Genomic DNA, 9024 nt, shown 5'->3' on the forward strand with positions numbered 1-9024 from the left:
GTCTGTCACCATGATTCAGTAACCTGTTGCAACTCAGCTGGGATTATAAGCTTTGGTGGTCCGTGTGTGTGTGTGTGTGTGTGTGTGTGTGTGTCTCTTCCAAGCCCCTGATCTTCTCTTCACACTTCAGATCCACGTCAGAAATCTGCTCACGCCCACCATCTGCTCCTCTATCATGTATACTGTACTCCGCATAGACACACTCATACTTGGATCTGACAAATTATACACCACAGTGCATCACTCATATGCACAGGTACTCGGAAAATAGACACATGCACACACACACTGTGAGCACACACACCTGCCAAAAATAGACCAGCATGTGATCCAAATATGAATGAGACAGAGAAATGTAATAAAGCTCAATAATTTGGAGATGGAAAAAAAAGATATAATCACATTATGGCACAAAAGGGGCGAGGAACCCTCCCTCCCCCACACACACAAATAAATTGCATTATTGAGCTTGGGGACAGACCTGAATAGGTTTCTGAACCCCTGAACAGGAAATGGAAATAATTCACGTGCACACATCAGCAGTGGTGGTGAATAATCCCTGAGACAACTGCAGGTGTGAGAGATTCATCAGTCAGCCCAAGGCTGTCTGGACAGGAAAGCAAGAGAGAGACAGATGGACCAGTTAAACCACAGTAAAAGACGCTGACCTTCCTCAGAGCAGGAAGAGGAGGGGAGAGCGACAAGAGTGTAGAGAAGAAGAGGCGGTGTCAGAGACAGAGACGACGCTCTGAAATAGCTGTCATCAATCTTCAGTATCTCAGCTGCAGACACAGAAATCTCTGAGAGGCTGAGCAGGCTTGTGTGTGTGCGTGCGTGCGTGCGTGCGTGTGTGTGTGTGTGTGTGTGTGTGTGTGTGTGTGTGTGTGTGTGTGTGTGTGTGTGTGTGCGTGCTTGTGCGAGATGGAGAAAAAGAGAACAGATGAGACTAACTGTATGATAGTGAAGCAGGTCAATGAGGTTAGAAAAACATTCACACTAAAATCAAATACTGTAATGTGTAAGGAGATCTCTGAGCTGAGGTAATTTCACTCAACTGCCAGAAAGTTTCTACAGATAAAAGAACAAATAAACCTGTTCTGAGAATCACACTTTGTGAGCAGTTATAATGATTCCTCTAGGAAAGAAAAAAAAAAAAGACATTAGCATCCATTCATTCAGACGCCCTGCCTGCCATCTAGTTTTTGGTTATTAGTCTAAATGGTATTGTCACCAAAAACTGAGGCTGAAGAGGGTAATTAATATTGGATTTATGAGGCCATGCCAATATCAATGTTAGGAACAAAAATAAATAGAATATAATAAAATAATTAAATTACATTATGGACATTATGGTTTAGCTCAAGTTTAATTTAGATGGCCCTGACCTGGATGTTTTTAATTTGAAATGAAAATAATGTCAGAGATTGGGGCCCCGATGCAAGATGATTATACTTGGCGCAGCCCTGTACAATCAGGTGTAATGCAGTTTCATGTCTGTAGTGAATGAAAGGAGTGAAAGCATGCAGCTTTATAACGACCAACAACAGCAAAATGCACTGCACAGTGACACTGAAATGAAATGATCACAAGGAAAAAAGACCCCAGCAAAGAGTCAGCAAAGCCAAGATAATGATAAACTAGCCTAAATGACTAAATTTACAGTTTAACAGGTGACGGCCCACCTTAATACAGATGAAAATACAGTATAACAGGTGACGGCCCACCTTAACACATAAGAAAATACGGTGTAACAGGTGACGGCCCACCTTAACACATAAGAAAATAAGGTGTAACAGGTGACGGCCCACCTTAATACAGATGAAAATACAGTATAACAGGTGACGGCCCACCTTAACTCATAAGAAAATATGGTGTAACAGGTGACGGCCCACCTTAAATATAGTATAACAGGTGACAGCCCACCTTAACACAGATTAAAATACAGTATAACAGGTGACGGCCCACCTTAAATACAGTATAACAGGTGATGGCCCACCTTAAATACAGTATAACAGGTGACGGCCCACCTTAAATATAGTATAACAGGTGACAGCCCACCTTAACACAGATTAAAATACAGTATAACAGGTGACGGCCCACCTTAAATACAGTATAACAGGTGATGGCCCACCTTAAATACAGTATAACAGGTGACGGCCCACCTTAAATACAGTATAACAGGTGACGGCCCACCTTAAATATAGTATAACAGGTGACAGCCCACCTTAACACAGATTAAAATACAGCATTACAGGTGATAGCTAACCTTAACACAACTGGTAGTTACCATTTTGTCTCTTTAAATTTTTATGTAACTGTCTGTAATTTTTGGAGGCTTTCTTTTTTCAGTTTGCCTCGCCTTTGTCTTGTTTGTCACTTATTTGCAGTGTTGACACTTTGCTAGCTAACTTGCTAGCTTCGCCTAGCGGCTGTACTGCGCATGTCCATAACTGCAACAACCCAGAATTCCACGGCACACTTTGTACATTTTTATCAAACCGCCCATCAATCATTATTTAAACTTAAAATAGAAACGTTAGAGGTATGAGTCAATAAACTGACTGATGAACCACTTTAAATCTGTATTATTGTACACCACTGTCTTAATAATCACCTACCAAACTAGTGATTACATTTTAGATAACATGAAAAACGTGTATTAGTGCGACATACAGCTGAGATTCCTGCGATTCAAACATGATGTCAAAAATTTTGAGGTACATTCTCAAATGCAATGCCACATACTAGTGCATGTTACACAATCCAAGCTACTCACATCTGAAGACTCATAACAGCATCGAGCAATAATACTACACCAAAAAATTAAACCAAGCTGCAAAAACCATCCACTCATATCTCTGCAGGAACCACAGAAATAATCAAGCAAGCAATTACAAAACTGAGGCAACTCACCATTGAAGACTCCCAGAAATTAATCAATCGACAATCGAGAATAACAGTCCGGGTTCATTGACGAAGTTCCCGTCGATCCAGTCCAGTAACGTGTCCAGTCCAAAACACATACTTTCTTTCAATAAATACCAACAAACTGTGTGAATGACAATGATGAAGTCGTAATCCTCTACTTCCGGAGTTTGCATGCAAACACAAACATATCCGCATGTCAAGATTGCCGCTGCAGTCTGGCCTTTTGATTGACACCTGACTTGAGCCAATAGGAGCCTCCATGGCCTGTCCACAGCCCACAATAGCCAATGAGAGTCTGCATTGAAAGGAAGAGCCTGCCTCTCTTCTCTCGTATAAAGACGGAACCAATAAGAACAGACTGTGCAGATGACTGGCGGTTACTATGGCCAATGAAATCCCCCAAATCACAACATCCCTTTTCCAATATGTGACAAAGTCAGAACAGGGGAATAGAGTACATTTAGATAATCTGCTGTGAGTTAATCCGTATAAATTTCCATTCCACTTGTTTTGATGCCTCTATATGCAGTAGTATAGTTTCAAAAAGGGGAAAAGCACTGCTGAATAATGTGTTTATGTTTCAGTTACTTTAAAGCAGAGGGTTTGTAAATGTCCTTTGAAAAAAAAAAAACTGACTGAATATATTAAATGCATTTCCTATACTCGCCAATAGATGGTGCAAGTTGAAGAGCTATACTAGCTTTTTGGAAAAAAAAAAAAAGTTATGGATCCTCTTGAGTGGACTGCATTTCATGCTTGGAATAACCTAATAAATCCAGTTTCCCTGCTATTGTCAATATAATTGTTATTCTAAACAATAACACCTAGCTTAATATTGACGTAACAAAGCATTTTGACATCTTATTATTTATTTTTTTTTTTAGGAAAATGTCCCTCCATCTGCTTTTTATTATTTATTATTTATTTATTTGTTTGTTTGTTTACACATCACACACTGGTTCAGTGTAGAGGGCACTTTATCTTTTTTATTCACTTTAACATGTGAACTGCTGCTATTGTATTCTTTCACTCGCACAAAAAATTAACAGGGTTAAAAAATGTCCAGAAAGACTTCCCCCTCAGGAGGAGTAGACTTTGCCTCTGACCACAGCTTTCAGTCTGCATTACACAAACTACTGTACAAAGTGCTAAAGTGTCATTACAGGCTTTAAAAAAGGTCATAAAAAGGTCACTGGTGTTTAAAGGTGATCTCTGCACCTCAGTAAAACGGTTCAGAAGTTTTATAAGATGTTTTATTTCCCTCTGCTCTTATTTAAGCATGTTATTTTTCAAAACACTGTTTTTAACTGAATACCTTGAAGATTGAAACAATGATGACAAATAGCTTATATATTTGGAAAAACTGGGCTTTATTCCAAAATTTAATATATTATTAAACAAACCTCTACCACCAGCTTAACATGTACAGGGTTAGCCAACATAATAAAATAACAAATGTCACTCAGTTTTGTTAGTGACTGTCACTTTCTGTCTTTTAAATATTTGTTGATGCCTTCTTTGTACATTAAATCATGAACTGTGGCTTTGTTAGTTATTCATGTATTTTATTTATTTGTGCAGTCAGTCATGATCAGGATATTATGATATTATTATCTGTTGCTCCAGTTAAACAGTCAGCTTTGTAAAATGTTGAGGGACATAAAGCTAAAAACAGAGAGACTGCATGCAGCCTGATCTGAGACTGCAGGCGACACATCTGTTCATGAATAGCGAGGATGGACACTCGAGTGGCCTGTTTCCTGCTTCCTCACAAGTGGATGGATGAGAATTATGCCTGATTTTATACGAGTCTTGTTCCTCAGAATGCAGTATTGATTTTCCAGCATTAGTGCGACACATTTCATCTCAGTCTCCTCTAAACAGATAATAAGGAAATAATTGAATGACTTGTGAAATTATGGTGCATAATGTGTAAAATATCTTGCAAGCATTTTGTTCATGCATCATATTTAAATACAGATATGGTGGCCTGGTCATGTTAGCAATTTTGAATCTCTTCTATCATGCTCCATCTTATATTACTCTGACATTTCAAAAGAAACAATCAGTAATAGATATTCTGTGTTGCTCTCCTGGGCCCCATTAGCGTTGTTTGCAAACATCACAATACGTTTATCTCATCATTTCTGCCATAAATCCTTTTCCTCCACATTTTCAGACAACCACTGAATAATTACTGTGGATATTCTTTGCACCCTGCTGGTTAACAGTGACAAGGCAAAATTCATGTGCCAGTAATCACAAAAGGGCCAAAAACACTCAGAGCAGCAGGAACAGTGATTCTCTTGGTCATAAAATTAGATTAAAAAAAAAGATTTCTCCGACATTAAAACTGATTATTTGGTTTTAATCAAAATCTGACTGAAATGTCAGATTCACTTTTCCTCATTAACCATGAAGACACAAAAAATCATTATGCTTAAGTTGTTGTTTATCCCCAAGTGCTACTTCGACAGAAACTAAAACACCCACATAATAGATGTTGTTATTTTATGACACTTACATTTAAACAGAGATTTTTTGACCACTAGCATCGTAATCTCTATGAATGCAGAATCTGTAGGCAGGGGACAAGATTTTGGTATTGGAAGTGTTCTGGTTTCTGTTGTTGTCCACTTGTTGTCCGAGTAGAAATCAATCTTGTTTGACAAGCTTTGGTCGCATGCAAGTAAACAGTCCATGTGGAGAGCAAAAGAGGGGAAGTGCATTGACTGAAATGCAGTATCGGAAGCCATGGACTTTTTTCTCAAATCGATTTAGCCTTTCAATGGTTTTTTAAAAAAAATACCTGAATTCATATTAAGGATGCACAGGATTCTGAAAACGTTATTCAGCAAAACACAAATAATGTAAATAAAACAGGTATTGCTTACACTCAAAGTTGCTTGTCATAAAAAATATTTCCACAATAACGTTTTGAGTACAATTTTTTACTTTTATCTGAGTATATTTTTTACACAAGCATTTAATTTTTTATTTATTTTAATATATTATAGTATGATACAGGTAAGTAAGGTTAACACATCATGAAACATAAACGCAGAGTTTTTTTAGTTTGGTGGGCTTCAGTTCATAAAACTTACACTAGTTAAAAATAAAAATATGAAAATAGCGAGAGGGAGAAGTTAAAACTACAAAATGAGAACGTGGAATATGTTTCATATTTAATTATATTCTTATCATAGTAAATCAGTTTGATGCTAAAACAACTCAGCTCCAAATCCATTAAATCTCACACCTTGATTGGACTGTAAACGGTGACGGGAGGCTAAATTGTCATCAGATGATGACTATGGGGCCATTTTTTTATGAGTGGGTCCTCATTTTGAAGTAGCATTTAAGAATACAGCCGGCGTGATACATGTCAGCTGCCAGTTGCATGCTAATCCACTGATCCACATTTGGATGAGTGTAACGTGCGAAACAAATGCAGCGATGTGCCAATGAAGACAAGGAAGAAGAAGGCTGCAAGCTAGCAAACATGCTTGTAAACACTGCAATGTATACATTTAAAAAAAAAAAATTAGCTTTGCAAGATCTATGGGGAAGGAAATACATTTAGCCAGACAAGGTATTTTGGTGAGTGACACTAAATATAAATCTAACTTTTTTTGTTGACAAGAAATCTCCACAGGGCACCTTTAATTATTTAAGATTGTGAAGAAGCTCCATTACATTTTTGTCCCGGGGAGCAGAATGTCTCGCACCTCGGGCCCAGACTGGAGCTCCCTCCAGCTAGCAGCCATCCATGAAATGAGAAAATCTATAATGCATTTAATTTAATTCTGTTCTCTGTAGATCAAGACTCTGTCTCCCAATGGTACCACAGGGACCACAAACACTGCATAAACCTTCTTCCAACCCTACTGAAATATCCATACATACAGCAGCTGTTACTCACAGTGTCCACCATCTCTGTCCCTGTCTCTGTGTCTGAACAAACACCTGCATGAGCCTCCTCTCCTGATCTAAATGCACTCTTCTTTCACGGGAATGGAGCATCCTTTGTTGGCGCTGTTCTCTCTGCAATGATCTCAGCAGTCTTGGCCAACTGAACAATACCTCTTAAGAGATGAGTCCTCTGTTTCTTAATAATCTAAAGTGGATGCTCTCCATCATCTCAGTGATAAACAGAAAGGGCAGGCACACCAGTACACTTGCTGAGAATCTGCATAAACGTGTCCATGTATTTTTTGTCAAGGTTGATGAAAGGAGCGAGGAGAAAGAAAAAAAACACTTGAGATATATTATCAGGATTATTTTTTCAGTCAGAGAGCTTTGCTTCAAGGTAAAGTAACATGCCTTCACAGTGGTCTGCCCTTTAAAATTATCTAAAGACAAAGGTGCTGAAAGAAGCAGATTTATCGCCAGATTTCACTGCCTTTCAATTTTCTGGATGGTTATCTGGGTTACATAATGCTACACAGGCATGCAGGGATTTCTCTCCTGATCTATAATGACTTACAGAGGCCTGGCTGTTCAGTGTAAACATTACACTGGTCTTTAAAGGAAGAATACGCAGGATTTGTCAGTTGCTGCTTGTAAACACACCAGAAAGACAGTTAAATGTTGAGTCTTATTCTCAGGTTGTCAAATACAGATGCTTTGGGTTGGTAAAGTGTCCCAGTCACAGAAAAATAGGCTGATGAGAAAATAAGAACATTCAGGCAGATGGCAAATACAAATACCACCACACACTTCTGGTGGGCCGTAAGTGATGACTGAGAGGGATTATATTTTTGACAAGCCTGTACGTTGTTTTAGGGAAATCCTGCGTAGCATGTCTTTCAGTTATTCTGTAATAGTGATTACTAAAATATTAGAAAGGATATCCTGGACAATCAGGAGCCTATCCATGTTATATTTAAACTACCCATGAACCTAGCAGAATGGTAATTGGTTGTGTAGCTAGGGAGGGACTTATTGCAGACAATAAGCCAATAGTGCTGCGTGTTATTCCTCACTATGGCAGCTATGGCGGTCCCTGGATGTAACTCAGAGTGGTCATAATAGCTGACTATTCCTGGACTGAGAGCTCTCAGAGGCCAGCTGACAAGGTTACAGTCACGACTAACTGAACTGATGACAGTTCGCGGCTAGCTGTTCACTGGGAGGATGTTGAGACTGGTTCTATTGCCCACTAATGACAGCTAACAGTTACATTTAGCTACTTTAGCAACAAGAAAGCTAAAGCTGTCCATGTGGAAAGCTCTGGAAATAACCGACAGTTGAAGCTGAGCAGCTGGAGGACATAGGAGAGGAAACCAGAAAATATATTGTCCTCTAAATATGATCCAGTTTCACACAAATTAATGAATAAAGTTATAAATCTGTGCTTTGGTAAAGTGAAGTCAGACCCCAAAAAACACGGCAGCAGGGATGCCAGGTCTGTGTGACAAAAGCAGCCCAATGACAGATCAACACAAGCCCAACGGGCAATAAAACCATAGCCACATCAAATTTTTGGATGTTTAGGTGGGTGTGTGTGTGTGATGTGTGCCAGGTCCATGTGTGTACATGCTTATCTGGAGTCAGTTTGGTAGGATTTAGGTATAAATAACTGATCCCATTTAAAATATAGCTGTGTTTTTATAGATATTGTTAATATAATTTGCATGCAAAATAGGTTCAGCCAACCAGCGGACAAAATAAATCATCCCGCAACAACACTTCAAAAGTAGCCTAATTCTGCACAGCAGAACAGATGTATTATCTGTCTGTGCTCTGCTGCATCATGAGCAAGAAAATGTTTCATTGGATGCAAATTTAGCCCCAATTACAGGATGAGTCATCAACAGTTTTTAATCATTTTCAACAAAAAGACAACTTTTGAAATACCATTAAAAGTACATGAGAATAACTACAAAACAAAACAATATTGTTTGTCCAGATGCAGGTGTATAAAGAAAATATGTGATAAAAACTCTTGACTTTATGAGAACTTTAAATTCCCCCCTTCAATCGGCCCAAATATTATGTGACTGTCCTTTTCTAAATCTATTGCTAATATTCAGTTATTGTGCCCAGTCTGTGATTACAGAACAGTTGTAAAGTCTGACACTCGTGGTTCAAAAA

The sequence above is a fragment of the Lutjanus erythropterus genome, chromosome 1 (assembly GCF_056507025.1).
Source record: "Lutjanus erythropterus isolate fLutEry1 chromosome 1, fLutEry1.hap2, whole genome shotgun sequence".
NCBI classification, from domain to species: domain Eukaryota; kingdom Metazoa; phylum Chordata; class Actinopteri; order Lutjaniformes; family Lutjanidae; genus Lutjanus; species Lutjanus erythropterus.